The sequence below is a fragment of the Gorilla gorilla genome, chromosome X (assembly GCF_029281585.2).
Source record: "Gorilla gorilla gorilla isolate KB3781 chromosome X, NHGRI_mGorGor1-v2.1_pri, whole genome shotgun sequence".
NCBI lineage: Eukaryota > Metazoa > Chordata > Mammalia > Primates > Hominidae > Gorilla > Gorilla gorilla.
Window position 1 is genome coordinate 138,851,528 of NC_073247.2, and position 19,892 is coordinate 138,871,419.

Consider the following 19,892-nt stretch of genomic DNA (forward strand, 5'->3'; position numbering starts at 1 on the left):
GATGAATGTTAATTTAATGCACTTGCACATAGCAGTTATTGGACACAAATCAATAAATTTCAACTGATTTTTTTCTGAAGTATCAGTTGACATAAATATCAAATTCTGATGTAGATTTTCCTGGGCTGCCCATTTTATTTCTTTTTAAAATTCAGCCAATATCTACTTGTTGTAGAAGTATACTTTGCTTTCTTTAGAGTAACAACTGAAAAATATTCTACTTATTTGAATTTTAAGTATATATGACAGCCGGGCACGGTGGCTCACGCCTGTAATCCCAGCACTTTGGGAGGCCAAGGCGAGTGGATCACAAGGTCAGGAGATCGAGACCATCCTGGCTAACATGGTGAAACCCCGTCTCTACTAAAAAATACAAAATATTAGCTGGGCGTGGTGGCGGACGCCTGCAGTCCCAGCTACTCGGGAGGCTGAGACAGGAGAATGGCATGAACCCGGGAGGCGGAGCTTGCAGTGAGCCGAGATCGCGCCACTGCACTCCAGCCTGGGCAACAGAGCAAGACTCCGTCTCAAAAAAAAAAAAAAAAAAAAAAAAAAAAAATATATATATATATATATATATATATATATATATATGATAGGGTGGCTATAGTAAAAAATAATTTAATTGTACATTTTAAAATAACTTGAAAGTGTAATTGGCCTGTTGGTAACTTAAAGGATAAATCATTGAGGGGATGGATATCTCATTCTCCATGACATGTTTATTTCACATTACATGCCTGTATCAAAATATCTCATGGACCTCATAAATATATACATGTACTATGTACCACAAAAATTAAAAATCAAAAAATATTTGTGATTACTTTTGAGAAAACACATTTAGAATTGCAATTTAGAATCTCCTTAAAATGACCAATCACTTTCAATTTTTACTGCTGTGTGTTCACGGCACAATCACTGATTATGTTGAACTATTTAGAAACTATTGTTATGTAATTGTAGCCTATAATTTCTCAGAAATGTTTTGTAATTTTTCATTAATGAACACCTTCTACATAGAGCTCAAGGTAATTCATACATTATATTTTCTTTATAGACTTTGTTTTCCCCCATGAGCATCATAGAACATAAAGGTAATTCAGATTTTTTTTTCCAAAAATTGTGTATAGGCCTCTATAACACTCAACAGTTTTTTCTTCTTAATGTCAAATAATTCCCAATTTATTTAAAAAGTTCCTTCTCAAGTTATTCATCCATAATGTTTTCCAATGTCTTGCTTAGGGGTTTGATAAAGATTTGAATAATATGACATTTTGTGAAAATAACTGGGTAGCTTTCAGATTAATGTAATAAAACATGAAAACATATAAACTGTATGTTTCTCAAGAGACACAGTGAAAAGAGCACTGGTCATAGAATCAAGAAGCACATGAGCCCTGACAGCAAATGTATTTGTAACCTTGGGAAAGTTTTTTAACCAATATTAAAACTTCTTCCCCGTTAAATTGGTTGATGTGAAGATAAGATCATGTAATGTGAATATAAAGTCTGTATGAATGCATCAATTTGTTTCAGATGTTATTTGTCTTACATTAAATTATGCTTACAGAACTCTGACTAACGTACTCATGCTTTTCTGAAAGTATATACATATATATATATATGTTTATCTCCAAATTTGCATCAAAATTCCTTGTTAAAAGAGATCCTAAATAGAAAGGCTAAGACACTTTTGTTTTTATTTGATACTACAAAATTAAGGCCGAAACTAGAGAAAACAGAAGCGTATGCAATTTATGACATGATAAATTATGATGTATTAAATCTAACAATTTACAACAGCTTCAATTTTTTCATTATTGATTTGACTATGTGATAGTACATGCATAGAGCAATATATATACTTTTGCATACTTGTGGATGCATCAATATGTTTAAAGCATTTCACAATTTTTCATAGTTATCATCCAATAAGGATATTCAAATTATCTGCAACATTATAATTCTACTTGAACTCATTAAGTTCAGGGAAAGACAAGATGAGAAACAAAAAAAATTAGTACTAAGCTTGAATGTACTTCCCACAGAAGGCAAAAAAGGAAGAATTCAGCACAACAAACATAGATCTTCTGAAAATAATAGGGATGTACTTAATAAAAAATGAGATGACCTATATAAGATACAACTTCTGGATATGCATAAAGATTTGTTTATATAGGGAAACTAAACTTATACTTGGCTGGGAAGAGTCAATAGTTTCAAACTATCTATCCCTAAATTAATAATAAAATTTAACCAATTTGATAGTCCATATTTACAAACAAAGCTTAAAAGATGATAGTAATATCTTCTTCATAGGTGATATTTGGAATCAATACAACTTGCTGTAGAATAATCATGTAGGAACTCAGCCATTTTTGAGAGATCCATAGATATTTGTGCCTGATATATGATATGTGAGGAGCCATTTAGGTAAAAGGATGCTCATTATAGTAATCATGTAGTGAAAAATTAGAACTATCAGAAATGTTCAATGATAAGAGGTTGGTTAGATACCTTGGGTTACACTGATATAAGCATTATATATCTTTTAAGATATTATGCCATAGAATACAATTTTGACATAGTAATGCTGCCATATTAGTACTGACAACTCATACTTTTCCAGAGCTTTTTCACACACCAGGCACTGTTAGAAGTACTTCCTATATGATAATGAATTTAATGTTTGTGAAAGCTTTATGTGATAGGTATGATCATTATTCTTCCTATTTTACAGATGAAGAAACTCAGGCACCAAGAGGTTCTTTTATCACACAACCAAGTTTATAAAACTATTGAGTGGAAGAGCCTGGTAGTCTAGTTCCAGAGTCTTTACTCATATTTTAAGGCATGTAAAAGGACCATTCAAAATAACACTTCATGTACAGCGTGATTCCAAATATGTATAGTAATTAGGTGAATACACATATAGAATTATATACATAAATATATTTAGGAAAAAAATTCAAAATTATAAAGCAATATTTTAAGAGACATTAGGAATGACTTTTTTAAAAGTTTATGAGCTTTTTTATTTTCCAAATTTCCTGTGGTTAGCCTATACTTCGTTGGAGATCATTTTTTGAAATACTAAAACAGAAACTTTGTAAATAAGCCAATACCTTAGTAACACAGGACTTGTCACCAAGTAAATCATTAAATAATAGGTCATCTCAATAAGATAGTTTCAGCAAGTTTATGAGAATCCAATTGCATTCATTACATATAAATATTTGTTAAAGTGCAGATGAGAGGAGACAAAAATGGGCATGCTGTGAAAATGGCATGCTTGACATATAAAAGTGACATGGGGTAGACACAAAAATGTACCAGAGAAAAAAAAATTAGAAAAGAGAGATAAATCATGATTTTTACGATAATGTGAAGTGAGAAGCTTAAATTTAATCATTAGTTTGCAGACAAAAAAACTGAATAAACTAAATTTTAAAATGGAACATTTGTCACTCTATGTAATAGATTTACTTCAAAACTGATTTTAATTTCTACATGTCAATTATGTTTTCATTTTCTTTTACTTAAGTTAAACTCGACATTTATTCATTTCTGGACTTGTGGGAAAGAGATCCCCAAACTTAAAAAAAAATCAACAAAAAAAAGCGACAGCAATAGTTACAAAATGCAATATTTTGTTAGAAAATACCAGCTGTGAATGTTATGGACAGGGTTCCTACACTATGAGGTAATTGGACTAAATGACCCTAAAGCGTCATCTAAGTTGGAAACACTGTGATTATAATTATAAGCAAGAAAAGAAATGATAACCATAAGACTAATACTGATAGTGACACTAAAACTAATATTAATACCAATGAAAGATCAATACTAACACCAATGCAAATATTTATATTAAATCCACTATCAATTCTAATTAATATTAATATTAAGCAAGCAACCATCATGCATGACATTGAGTTTTGCATGAACTTCTATTAAATCCTCACGATAATGTTATAAAGAATATATTATTATATTTATAAATAAGAAAAATGAAAGTCTATATAATTAAGTAACTTGTCTGATGTCTGACAGTTAGAAAGTGAATGTCTCAAGATTGTCTGTCCATTTTCAGAAACTATGCTTCCCCAACCAAATATTAGTTTGGCTTGGGTCTTTTAACACAGAATCACTGTCATGCTAAGCCATCTGAAATTATAACTTACCTTGTATTACACTAAAAATAACTTCATCAAATTTTATGGAAAGTTTTAATCCTCTTTTACTGCTTTTACTAGAGCTATGATTTTCCCCCAGATTCATTCTACAATTTCCTATTAGCAATTTCAAAATCAGATAAAATAAAAACATATTTTGAATAAAGCATTTCTTTGGCCCATAGGAAAGACTAAAAGTTAATTTTCTACTAGCACTGTGGCAAACACAATGAACTGTTGATGTTCAGTGGCATTTCACTAATATGGTTTTGTCTCCAGAGTTTCTGCTTCTTCACTACTAATTACTATTTTTTTACTCCACAATTTCTTTTGTTTTATTGTGCTATTCTTACTAAATTCTTTCCTAGTGTTAATGCATTTGAAAATACTATCATAAAATTTTATATGCCAATAATAATAAAAAATTATTGATGGGCTGGTTAATGGAAATCAATTATTAATAAGTAAGTGAGTAGCCTGAGCATGTCTATTAAAGATCAAATTGCTTTATTTTTTAATTGCTTTTCAAAATTCATTTTGATTCCTTAGATAAATAGAGATCAAACTATGTAGAAAACAAGGCTTACACATTACTCTTTATGACTTTAATACCAGCATTTATCACACTTTAAAATACAATTGTTAAGATGGGCTTATGCGTAAGTATTCTTTGCCATAAGCAGTTGATATTTCTGAAATAACAATCAGTGAGAACGAACTGTCTTCATTCAAGGGAACTAGGTAGTTCTAAGTAGGACACATTATCTTTCCTGCTCACAGCTCCATGTGACCAATAATAGCTATTTGACTAGACAGTTGTTAAGGGTTCTGTGTGCAGATTCTGTCATGAAAAGGGCAAATCCAATTGATCCACCTGGGGACTGATGGGTTAACAGTGGTCTCAATAGTATGAAGTGGAAAAACTGAACTAACTGGACAGAGACTAAAAGCAATTTTCTATTCCTCTTAGAAGGAGTATGCATATATATGGCCATTTAAGCCCTGCTGTTTTTCTTCTATTTAATAAATGTATTTAAACACTTTATCTTATTCATAAATTACAGATGTTTTTTATATATTCTTAATTTTCACTACCTTCAAATCAAGTTTGATATTAGAACAGTGCTTTTGAACAACGTATTTCTGATGTAGTTACTTCCCCACATTAAAAAAGTAAAACTGAAGGAACACATTTAAAAATAGAAAAAAAAGTATGAAATTTAAAATACCAGAAAGACTTTAACCCAAAATATTTACACTCTACAACACTAAAACCTCGCTTTTGTTTTTGAAGATCTCCTTGAAACAAGGACTGACCCAGCCCTTATATTAGTTGATATTCCTGAAATGCTCAAATTACTTGCTAAGATTTAAAGAAAAAAAATATCTCAGTCCATACCCCAACCTATGACCCCAGCCAGGACAATTAGCCTGTCTGTTCTGCCATTTTCCCATCTCTGAAATGGGAATGATAATAGTGAATTGGTACTTGGAATTATTGTGAAAAATTACTGCAAACCATTTGGAAAAATACAAAGTGCTACCAAAATTATTGCTAATTATAATAATCACACTACATGTGAGTGTCCTATGCACAAAATCATAAGCTCAGAAATGTAAGTAAATTATTGAGAAACTCTACTAAAAAAAATTACTTGGCTCAAGCCTGTAATCCCAGCACTTTGGGAGGCCGAGGTGGGCGGATCACCTGAGGTCAGGAGTCAGACACCAGCCTGACCAATATGATGAAAACCTGTCTCTACTAAAAATACAAAAATTAGCCAGGTGTGGTGGCATATGCCTGTAATCCCAGCTACCTGGGAGGCTGAGAAAGGAGAATCTCTTGAACCTGGGAGGTGGAGGTTGCAGTGAGCCGAAATTGCGCCATTGCACTCCAGCCTGGGCAACAAGAGAGAAACTCCATCTAAAAAAAAAAAAATTGTCTTGATGGACAAAACCGAAGCATGTTAGTTTTTTAGAAGGCATGGATCAGCAGAAATAGTGATTAACTGACAACAGACAGAGCTGTAGTAATTAGTACAAACCTCAAAGCCTGTTGAAAAATATTAACGTCAATATAAATCATAGTGGGAGAATGTAGGTTTGTCTTCCTCATTTGATACAGTCTGATATTTTTACCATTCTTAAATATTGATTAGGGTCTATAATTGTCTTTATTTCTGTGCCCATTTCCTTCTTACTGTAATAGCTTTAGTGACTCTTCTTTCCCTTTCTCTATTCCCCAAATGAAGCAAACTACTTGAAGTCCTGTGAGTCTCAATAACTGAGTTGTGGGAGGTGACATAGGTTCTGCTCCATTCCCAAAGTAAGAACTCTTCAGATCCCACACTTTATTCTCTTGGACACACTATCGACTGATAGCCTACTTGCTTCTATTATCAACAAGATGACTCTCCTTTTTTCCTTCAGTGTTACAGAGAGGCTGGGTTGGGAAACAGTGATTTAAACCAAGTCACACTTTTGTAGATGACTCTGAGTCCTGGAGCTTCCCATCAAGACTTTGTAGGAGTATACCATAAAGGAACAAAAAAAAAAGTTATCTTCTAGACATCTGCATAGGTTACACATTAATAGTATCAGCTGTTTCATTTTCAGAGTCTAAACATGCTTGTAATTATAAAGCACTGGGATATCAATTGAAGTGAAAGAATTTCACCGCCAACTGTCATCTTCTGCTATTTTAATAAGATAACATTTCAGGATGCACAAACAAGCAAAAACTGTAGTGGATTCATTCTCTTTTGTGAACTGTAATCAAAATACCAATGTGCTTCAAGAACCACTGAGTTAATAATAAAAAGGGAACAAGTATTTCTGTCCTTGTTATAAAGGCCAAGTACTAATTGCCATTATTATTATATGTGCTTATAGTTTCTTTTTAACAGCATTATTGAAGTAAACTGCACAAACCATAGAACTCACCCTTTTAAATTATGCAATTCAGTGGTTTAGTATATTCATGAAGTTGTGCATTAATAATCACAATCTAACTTCAAAATATTTCTGTCACCCCAAAATAAACCTCACGTGCTTTAGCAGTCATTCCCTATTTCTTCCTCTTGGCAGCCCCTGGCAACCACTAACATATTTTCTGTCTTTATTTTTATTTTTTATTTATTTACTTATTTACTTATTTATTTATTTATTTATTTATTTATTTATTTATTTATTTATTGAGATGGAGTCTCGCTCTGTCGCCCAGGCTGGAGTGCAGTGGCGCTATCTCGGCTCACTGCAACCTGCGCCTCCCAGGTTCATGCCATGCTCCTGCCTCAGCCTCCTGAGCAGCTGGGACTACAGGCGCCCACCACCACGCCCGGCTAATTTTTTTTTTTGTATTTTTAGTAGAGATGGGGTTTCACTGTGTTAGCCAGGATGGTCTTGATCTCCTGACCTCGTGATCCACCCACCTCGGCCTCCCAAAGTGCTAGGATTACAAACGTGAGCCACCGTGCCCGGCCTTCTGTCTATAAATTTTTCTATTCTAGACAATTCATATTAATGGATTCATACCATATGTACCCTTTCATGTTTGGCTTATATCATTTAGTATAATATTTTCAAAGTTCATCCATGTTGTAGGATGTATCAGAATGTCATTTATCTATATTGATAAATAATAGTTCATTGTATGTATATACTTCATTTGTCTTGTCCATCTCTTGAATGATATTTGGATTGTTTCTACTTTTTGGTTATTGTGAATAATGTCACTATAAACATTCATATGCACCTTTTTATGTGGTCATTATAACTTTTCTTGTCTGTATATCTAGGAGTAGAACTGCTGGATTATATGGTAACTCCAAGATTAAATTTTGAGGAACTGAGAAACGGTACTCCACAGTAGTTACATTACTTTACTTTTTCAATGTCAATCCATGACAGTTCCAATATTTCCAAATTCTATTTGAAACTTTTGTTTGTTTTTCCATAGCTATTCTAATAGGTGTGAAGTGATATCTCATTGTAGTTTTGATTTACATTTCTGTAATGTCTGATGATATTGAGCATTTTATGTGCTTATTAATTCCTTGCATATCCTCTTCATAGAAATGTCTATTTAAATCCTTTGCCCATTTTTAATAGAGTTATACATTCTTTACTACTGAATTGTAAAGGCTCTTTATATATCCTGGACAATATACCTTTTATAATTTGAAAATATACTTTTTTCATTCTGTGATTGCCTTTTCACTTCCATGATAGTGCCCATTGAGGAACAATTTCTTTTTAAAATGTTGAAAAGGCCCAAATTATTTTGATGTTGCTCTTTGTGCTTTCGGTGTATTATCTAAGCAGTATGTCACTAGACTGAGTCTGTCTTCACACTTTGAATTTTTATGCAACAAAGTGCAACCTAACTTACCATGTAACCAAACAGAAACTTAATTTATGAGTCCAATTTTTGTAATAGCTAACAGTTCCTGAGCAAACCACCAGCAGTCAAGCTCAGCCAATCACAGGCAGCCAACTGATCAGACCATATGCAAATAAGGAAACAGCCTATCCGTAACCAATCGAGCTACATCTATACCTCATTTTTGTGTTCTGTCTATACATATTCACTGTCCACATTACACAGCAGCGCTCTCTGAACCTCTCTGGTTTGAGTGCAGCCCTAGTCACGAATCATTCTTTCCTCAAATAAACTCTGCTCAATTTGTCAAAAGTTTTTCATTTAACAGTTTTATGTTTAAGAAACCATTGCTTAATCCAAAGTCATACAAATTTCCTCGCAGGTTTTCTTCTAAGAGTATTATAATTTTATCTATTATATTTAAGTCTTTGATCCATTTTGAGCTTTTTTTATATGCGAGGAAATAAAGGTTTAACTTCATTCTTTTACATGTGGCTGTCTAATTGTTCAGACACTATTGGTTGAAAACACTATTATTTCCTCGTTTTCTCATCTGGGTCAAAATTAGTTATAAATGCAAAGGATTTTTTTAAAATATGCTATCAATTCTGTTCTACTGATGTGTAACTCTATCTTTACACCAGTGCCACACTCTTTTGATTTCTGTAGCTTTATAATACAATAAATAGGGAAAGGTGAATCCTCCAACTTTGTTCTTCCTTTTCAAGATGGTTTTGGCTGTTCTTGGGTTTTTGCATTTCAATGTAAGTTGAAAAATTAGCTTGTCAATTTATGTTTAAAATTATCTTGATATTTCATTAGAAATTGTATTGAATCTACAACTCACTATGGGCAACAATGTCACCTTGATAATAATGAACATGGAATATCTCTCCACTTATACATCTTTAATTTCTATCAGCAATATTTTATAATGATCATTATGCAACTCCCGCACTGCTTTAACTATTTTATTTTCCAATGTTATTTTGATTAGAATTGTTTTATTAATTTTATTTTAGATTGTTCATTGTTAGGATATCAAAACATAGTTGAATTTTGTATACCGGTCTTACATGCACTGAGTTTGTTAAACTTGTTTGTTACTCCCTTTTCTACACACAGTCCCATGTTGTCTTGTAGGTTGCATTATAGTGAAGGGAAAAGTGCAATAATTCTTGCACTATTCTATCAAAATAGGGGGAAAAATGGAGTCATGTATTTCAAGAAAAATTGGAGAGACATATTGCTTTTTGGAAATGCAGTATGTTCTCGTGTGTTTTGTATATGCAAAATGCATTTGCAGTTTTTCAATCAAGTTAATACTGATCATTCTTCTTATTTATATTATCTGTCTGGCCCCTTACTTGTATTTGTGATTGGTTTATGAATTTAGAGTCAGGTAACCTGAGTTCAAGTCTTGGTTCTACTACATAATAGCTATGCAACTTAAAAAAAAACTATTGAGGTGTTAATATTCCATTTTCAGCCTCACTAAGGACAACAAAGTCATTGTCTATAAGATCAGAATATTAATACCATACATCAGAGTTATTGTGAGAACAAAATAAGATGAAATATACACTAAAATATTTTGTAAATTGAAAAGAATTATGAAAGTCATAGTTGTTAGTTTAAAACTGATAGTTATTCTACCTTAGAACACATGGCCACAGGACAAAATTCCAATTTATTAACATTCTATTTCTAGTTTACATACTAGAAATAGGACTTCACCTTGGATGAGCTGTATATCCTAGATGCATTTGTATAATCTTGTGAATCCATTGTAAGCCTTTGTATCTCCTGTAAAATGAAAATATTATTATATCTTAAGTAGTAACAGTCTACTTCCATCAACAGTAAAATACTTAGAGGGTGAACTCAAATGCGATATCAACAGTGTAAACAGTTTAGCCATGAATACTGTATGAGTTTTGGCTTCATAATGAACATTCATTAAACTTGAATTATTTATTCATAGTCTACACTTCTTCTATGCAAGACTTTCAGATTTTAGTTCAATTACTTATGCAGCCCATAAATGAGCAGATTTGTAAATCATTGCTATTTGATGACTTTCAATTTTTAAACACTTTTCCCAACATAGGACAGAACTGAAGAGATGTAAATATGTGAATAAAACATGCCAGTGACTAAATGGTGTAACTTCTTTTAAGTCAATCTTTTCTGCTTAGTTTCTTAGAATGAGGATATTTTCTCTGTTGCGAAACAAAATATAGCAATAATGTGATCAAATAGTCTTATAGTAGTGCTTGCTTTGTGCTAAATAGTAAATCATTTAAATGCAATTTTGAAGCCAAAACAATGCTTTCTAGTTCTGATAAAAGCAAACTGACAGTATAAGCTTAACTGAGCAAATGGTAAGCTGTCTCTCAGAGATTATAAAAACAATATCACTAACTTCTCATCTTTCTCCATCATATGATGAAAATAAACACCAAGATACCTTTAAGTAAAATGTAAGTTTATACATCTTAAATAAAACATTGTGGCTGCACTTGAAAAATGATAGTCTTTTGTTTATAAGAAAGAAACATAAACGAATACAAACTAATTTCACCACTTGAAAGAATAGATAAAATATTGTGGTGATTCCTCAATGATCTAGAAGCAGAAATACTATTTGACACAGCAATCCCATTACTGGGTATATACCCAAAGGATTATAAATCATTCTACTATAAAGACACATGCACATGTATGTTTATTGCAGCACTGTTCACAATAGAAAGGACTTGGAACCAACCCAAATGCCTATCAATGATTGACTGGATAAAGAAAATGTGGCACATATATACCATGGAATACTATGCAGCCATAAAAAGGATGAGCTCGTGTCCTTTGCAGAGACATGGATGAAGAAGGAAAGCATTATTCTCAGAAAAACTAACACAGGAACAGAAAACCAAATACCACATGTTCTCACTCATAAGTGGGAGTTGAACAATGAGAACACATGGACACAGGAAGGGGAACATCACACACCGGGGCCTGTCGAGAGGTGTGGGGCTAGTGGAGGGATAACTTATGAGAAATACCTAATGTAGATGACGGGTTGATGGGTGCAGCAAACCACCATGGCACGTGTAAACCTACGTAACAAACCTGCACTTTCTGCACATGTATCCCAGAACTTAAAGTATAATTAAAATATATACATTTTTAATTATTTGAAAATAATAAACTCTATGTCATGTAATCTAACACTTAGATTTACATCTTTAGGCTCTGAAAATGTATAGCTTATTATTGGTTATAATTTCTCTATATTCAGTCTCATTTATTTTTGCATGTTTTACACAGCAGGGTGGGACTCTATACACAAGCCGTAAGACAGTATTTTATGCCAAGCTTTGTTTTGGGAAGAATGTTTCATGGCAACTACAATGAAAAACATAAATAAATGAAATTCCACCCTTCTAACCATATTATGTGACTTCAAGTAACCCCGGGACTTACAGGAATTCCAAAGCTTACTTAGGGGGTTAGAGGCAATAGATATAGGATTCCAAAAGGGCAAATATTACAAAGATTGCCCAATACAGACCAGAAACTGTTTCCACAGCTTCTACATCCCTACAAAAATTAACATTTTTATCTCCTTTCTCAGGAGAATGCTTAATACAGTGGTCTCGGTAAACGACCAGTCACACATCTTAGAATCTACAGCTCTGAGGATGGAAAGGCAAAAATCCGTATAGCTCAAAATATTAAACACAGTTATTTTACTTTGATCTATATTTATGTAAGCTTGAACATGGGTAAATGGCAATGTAATTGGTAGCAGATCTAACCAGAAATCTTACTGTTCAAGAAGAAGATTTCTTCTGAAATCCTTCGGGAAGATTTACTCAAATAGAGTGCCAAGGGAGGGGCTCATTGCAGATGTTGACAATTTTCCATTAAAATGCCTAAAAGGCCAGTTAAGTCAGTATTGTGTGAATTCAAATACTTTTAAAACAACAAAAAAATTGATACCTTGAAATGAACAATGCATCTATATATGAGCTTGCATATTTATGTGTGTATGCATATATACCTCCCATATTTATGCATATTCATATTTACATATGCTTTTTTTTATATTTAAGTATTGTTTCAATCACTTCTATTCCTTTTTAAAAAATTTACATATCTATGAACTACAGTCAACTCAGCTTTGGACCAAAGCACATACCCTTTATTAATGCCTTCTGCCAAAGTGATTTTTATACAATATTGCTAAAAAACTATTTCAAGCTGTAGTGTGAAGGAGTATTAAAGATATACCTAATTAAGGTAGGAAAAATATTTTAATTTCCTGTTTAAATGTTGTTTATGAGTCTTCAACTCACTCAAAAGGTCAATATTCTATTACTGCTTCTTATGTACACCTTTCAGACATTTTTCAAGCAAAACAGCTAGGGTTAAAAGTCTGTTACCTGAGTTTCTGGAGTTTTGATATTTAATAATTTAACCTATTCTATGTAGGCTACATATTTTCCATAAAAGTTTTATAATAGCCTACCTAGGTTACTGCAGTGATCCGTAGAGCTCAGTATTCTGTTTTGGACAGTAACAGCTTTTTTAATTGTTATAATTTTTACAAGGCTCAAGAATTAATGGTAACCAGCTACCTGAACTTAACACCTACTTAATTTTGTAAGGCTTTCTATTCAAATTTGTGACTGCAATTTTCCATTTGACTAGTTTCTTTCTTTATCGTTATTTGAAGATCTATGTAACTGTCATCCCTCTAAAGTTACAAGCCAATAACCAAGCACAGGTCTTTAAACATTTGTAAAAACAGAACAAATATACATATTACAATATACATAAAAAAATTGTCTATGGTATGCTTGATTGTAGCATAAATTTAGGTCCCTTATGGTTCATGATTATGAAAAAAGTCTTTTCTTTTATGCTTACACTAATAAAAAATAAAACAAAATATAAAAAAGAGAACCCATAATACCACCTAAACCTAAAATTAAATTACCTTTGCCACCCAAAAAAATTCCCGGCAAAAAAAAACAAACAGGTAAACAAACTAAAATAATAAAGACAAAACATATAACCTCAATTTTTATAACCTACAAAGAGTTTCCACTAACTATATGGCTGAAAAAGCAGGAGTGAAAACAACAATATCAATAAACTCTTTATGTATTACTACATGAAATAGAGAAGTGCTAGCAATTTGTTGGAAGGGACATGACATGATCCATAAAAAGAGAAAGATGTACTAACTGTCTTGCATCTGTATCAACCAGAAACTTGAATTGTGATTTTTAAATTGTAAATATACTATTTTGAAGAAACCAATTATTTTGCTCTTTCCCCATATCTCTCAAGGAAAACATAACAAAAAAAGGGAAACAGGTAGAAGTATGGGAATGAAGGTGAAGGGAAACATACAGATGGTGATAATTATGGTGCATCGTATTTTAGAAGATGTAGTAATAGTAAATGAAACAATTCAGATGGAATAAAACAAATAAAAATTTTGGTATCTCTTTATTCTAGTTATTATATTTTTTGTACATTCATAAGTTGAGGCTATCATTAAAGAAGATATTAAAGGTAAAATAATATTTCATTAGGGTACTGTAGAACTTCACTGGATAAATTCTGGCTAAATAACAAAAATTGACCTAAGAAGTGAGCATATCAATTGGATCTTGAGCCAAAGATCTGATAAGGGCACTCAATAAGACTCTTAGTAAAAAGTGAATTGACCCAAGGGAAATTCTTGCACCTTCTATAGAAAGGTGGATAAAAATACCCTTATAGAACTTTTTCTATCAGAAGATTGATAAATTGATAGAAAAACAAAGGAGTTATCAAACAAAAAACAAAAACAAAACTAACAAAAACATTCCTCATCACAGATGGATCTATGAAAATGAATACAGAAGAATAAAAAAATATTATCAGGGTGATTCACAGGAGTTTCTAAAAAATGTGCATTTCAGTTCCTGAAACATGAATATATGTTAGATTTTATGGCAAAAGAAAATTAAGATTGTGAATCAATTGACCTTAAAATAGGAGATTATCCTGTATTATCTTGTTAGGCTCAATGTAAACAAAATGGTCTTGAAATGTGGAAGTGGGAGGCAGAAGAGAAGTCAATGTCATACTGAGGCAGAAGCAAAGGAAAAATCAGTTAGGTAGATAGCTAAGGCTAGTCCTCAGAAAAGCAGCCTGCCTGAAAAATCTCAGCTACAGGCAAAAATTTAGCAGCCTGGGAAAACTCAGACTGCACCTGCACAGATAAGCAGGCAGGTTCCAGCACAGAAGCCTTTTGGTTTTTGTGTTATTAACGGGCTCCCAGGACAAAGTTTTCTCTCCTTTTCAGACATGTTCATGGTGGGTTCTGTGGAAACTTGCATAAGGAGGAGGAGGTCTCACCTAAAACAAACCCACAGTTACACAAACAAGTGACGCTTTGTGTTTTCCTAGAGATAAACCCACAGCTGCATAAGAGGAGTTGTGCAGACAGCTTCACCGATAAGTTACTCAAACAGCTACAGAGATGAGAAGAGTTTCTCATAAAGTTTTTGGATTCAGCTGTGTAAACGGCAACCCACTTGGGCTCCCCTCTCCACTGTGGAGAGCTTTCTTCCTTAGCTTATTGCACTTTTGTTCCAATATGACCTTTTGTGTCCATGCTCCTTAATTCTCTTGGTCATGAGACAACGAGCTTTTATAACACCTTAGACAATAAGACCAGTGACCACTGACCTGTTTTAATAGTGATGCAATGGGAGAAAGACTCCATCTATTCATTAATATCTCTGAAGATGGAAGGAGATGAGTAGCTGAGAAATTTGGGCAGCCTCTAGAAACTGAACAAGGCAAGGAAACAGATTGTCCTCTAGAACCTTCAAAATAGACAGCCAGAGTAAACCTTAATTTTATCCCAGTAAAACTCATTTTGATCCTCTGACTCCCAGAGCTGTAGCAGAATACATTTACATTGTTTTAAGCCAATAAGTCTGTAGCAATTTTTTACAGCAGGAATAGGAATCTAACATAGCATGTATTGGGGGAATAAAGGAAATTTAAGTCCCCCCTTTATATATGTAACGAGTAAACTGAAGATGAATTAACATTTTTAATATTATAAAAATTGAAGTAAATACATTCTAATGCTAAATATTAAAATAGAGAAAATGAGATTAATGACTAATTGATCTTGAAATAGGTAAGACGTTTGTAAGTATTAAATCAGTTTTGACCTTATTAAATATTTTAGTAATAAAATTTCTTTGAACTAAGTCACAAAGAAAATAGCAAGGTAGAAAAACTACTAGAAACAAATGTGAGAAGTGAGGGCAATATATTTTATATATAAAGGTTTATAATACATCAAAATGAACTCTTTACTCTCTAGAGAAACACATGCAAGGAACATGAATTGACAATTAGAAAAGAAAATAAAATAATAAACATGAAATCAAGTTTTACTTTAAAAAGTAATGAAAATAGAATATATAACATTGATTTAGACGTTTGGATCTAGAATCAGAATGTATGCAATCTGTCACAGCTTACCCAACCTTTCTTTGCTTCAATTTCTTCACCTCTAAGTGTTAACAATAATATTTTCATGAAGTTAATGTCAGAAATGAATGAGTGAAACTATGCAAAGTGTTTATTAAAGTGTGTGGTGCACATGTAAACAATTAAACACTATTAACTGTTATTAATTAAATAAATGCAATTAAAATGATATAGAAAAATTACACAATGTTGGCAAGGGATTGAGAAATACATTCTCATTTACAGGTTTGGGGAATTTGATTGATTTAGTCTGTGCAAATAAACGGACAACATGCATCAAATGTTTTACAAAGTGAAAAATTAAATAAAATATTATAACTCAGTCATTAATATTATGTTTTCCTTAGAGTGTGAATGGATGAAAATAAAACACCGTTGTATACCCAGATAATGGAATGCTACACGGCAATTAAAAAGAACAAATTATTGATTCACAAAACAACACAGATGGATCTCAAAATAATTATGCTGAGTTAAAGAAGGCAGTCACAAATATTATATACTCTGTGGTTTTATTTGTATGACATTCCACTCATATGTCATTTCATTTATATGAAAAGCCAAACTATAAAGATGGATAATGTATCAGCGGTTTCCATGGTATAGAGTTGCGGGAAGGCTTTGCTACAAAGAGGCAGTATAAGGGAATACTTTTGAGTATTAGAATTTCTGGTATCCTGTTTGTGGTTGTGATTACAAGGATATATGTATGCATTAAAACTATAAACGTTTGTTTGTTTGTTTGTTTGTTTTGTTTTTTAATTTGAGATGGAGTCTTGCTCTGTCTCCCAGGCTGGAGTGCAGTGGCATGTCCCAGTTCACTGCAACCTCCACCTCCCAGGTTCAAGCTGTTCTCCTGCCTCAGCCTCCCAAGTAGCTGGGATTATAGGCTCCCACCACCGTACCTGGCTAATTTTTATATTTTTTAGTAGAGATGGGGTTTCACCATGTTGGCCAGGCTGGTCTCGAACTCCTGACCTCAAGTGATCTGCCCACCTCAGCCTCCCAAAAGTGCTGGGATTACAGGCGTTAGCCACCATGCCAGGCCTAAAACTTTAAAGCTTGTACAGCACAATAAGCTAACTTTTCTGTAAGTAAATTTGTTAAAAAATTAAATTAAACCAAGTTTTCTGAAAATATTTATTAGCATGGGAAATGCCTATGGTATAACTTTAGGTGGCAAGGGTATATATAATCTGTATTTAGAGGTTAATTCCATATTGTATTAGTAAGATAAAATATGTATTAATTATTTACAATGAAATGGACTGAGATGGAATAGAAAAACCACCATATTTGGAAACAGATAGGGCATATTCAAATCACAGCTTTGCTACTTACTGCCTACATTACTCAAATATGTAGTCTAAGTTTCTTCATTTGCCAAATGGGCAATAATTAGAGTGCTTCCCTCAATTCTTTTTAGTTATATCAAATGGAACATGCATGTACAGTGCTTAAAAATTTCCCTGGCACAAAGTAAGCCTATAGTAAATAGTCATTGTTAATAAGTCAAGGAGTTCAAAGAAACCATTGCATTAAAGGTGCAAGGAAACAGGTAATAATAATTATTTATTCTTGTATCACTTTTCATTTTATGTGTACAGCATAATTGATTTACCCAGTCTATTGTTGGTGAACATTTGGGTTGTTTCCAGCTTTTGTCTTTTCCAAGTAATGATTATACACATTATTGTGCATGCATTCTGGTAGAAATGTGCATGCAATTCTTAAGAGTGTAATATCTGGGCCATAAAATATTTGTACTTCCATAGTTTATAGAATATGTCGAAGTATTCACATGTTCTCACTCATAAGTGGGAGTTGAACGATGAGAACACATGGACAAAGGGAGGGGAACATCTCACACCGGGGCCTGTCGGGGGGTGGAGTTCAAGGGGAGGGAAAGCATTAGGACAAATACCTAATGCATGGGGGGCTTAAAACCTAGATGACGGGTTCATGGGTGCAGCAAACCACCATGGCACATGTGTATCTGTGTAACAAACCTGCACGTTCTGCACATGTATCCCACAACTTAAAGTAAAATAAAAAAGAAGAAAAAAGAAAATGTCAAAGTGTTTTCAAAAGGGTTTTTTTTTAAAAAAAAAATAAAGGAAAAAAATAAGTTAAAAATTAAAAAAAATAACAAAAGTGATTTTACAAATTCGCATTCCCAATAGCAGCGTATGAGAGTTCCAATTGTTGTGTATCTTGGTTTACTGTGGTATTTTTAGTATTTTTAAATTTCTTTTGCCATTTTAATGGTTTTGTAATGAGATTAAGGTTTTAATTTGCATTTTTTTCATTTCTAATATTTTGAGTACTTTTTCATATATATATATATAGGCCACATGAATGTCATCATTTTTTAAAGTGCCTATTTACATCTCTTGCCCTTATTTATCCTTAAATAGGCTGAGTTTTTCTTATTGATTTGTAGGAGATCTTTATATGTTCCACATATTCACCTTTGTTACATACATTTTCCTCCATTCTATGACTTTCCCTATAATGCTTTTTCAGGAAAAAAAATTATTGCTATAATATTGCTAACGTTATCAATTTATTCTCTTATGATTGTTGCTTTGTGTGACTTAAAAAATAATACAGAAAATCATAAAAATATACATCTATGTTATCTTCTAGAAATTTTATTTTTTTCCCATTTTTAGATCTACTAGTCACTTTAAATTTATTTTTGTGTACAATGTGAGCTAAAATTATTTTGTCTACATAGATATCATATTACTATTCTTACTTTTTAATTTATAATTGATATAATAATTTTACATAGTTATGGGGTACAATGTGATGTTTCAATGCATGTATACATAAATCAAATTGTACAATAAGAGAAGATTTTGAAGGTTGTAACTAAAAATAATAAATATTTTAATCTAAAATGGCTTCATAGTCACTTGCCTCTTAAAAAATTTAAGAGAAGAAAAAGGTAACTTGTATATATTAACCATTTACAACTTGTTGTAATGAGGGCTCTTTTTTTCCTTTTTATATATCTGAATTGTAAACCTAATGTTTCTTGTTAGCTTGAAGAAATGTTTTAAGAATTTATTGTAGCTGAGGTCTGCAGGCAACAACTTATTTTAGGTCTTTTTGAGAAAATATTTTTATTTTATCTTCATGTTTTTAAGGATTTTTTCATAAATATTTAATTTTGAGTTGACAGATTTTTGTTTCTGTTTTTCTATTTCTGTGATTTAAAAATGCTATTACATTGTATTCTAGCCTCCATTGTTTCTAATGAGAAACTCAGCATCATTTGTATTCTTGTTCCCTTGTATGACATATTGATTTCCTTATAAAACAAATGTCTATTAAAAATAATATTACTATAAAGTGAGGTTTATATCAAATGTACAATTAAAATTTATGATAACAGTAGCACAAATGATAAGGAGTGATAATGGAATTATACTGCTTTGCAGCTCTTATACTTGTGAAGAGTGAAAAATGAAGCATAAAATGGTACAATTTTTTTAACTAGACTGTGATAACTAACAATGCATATTTTAATGCCAAAAGCATCAACTAAAAATAAGAAAATGTATACTACAGAGATAATATAGGAAATAAATAAGATAAAAAAATAGTAGACTGACCCAAAAGAAAGCAATTACTGAGTAACAAAGAAAAATAACAAATGAGACAAATAATAAAATTAGCAAAATGGTAGATATAAAACCAACCAAGTCAATTAGAGTAGTCCCCTCTTAAATGTTATTTTACTGGGCCATGCG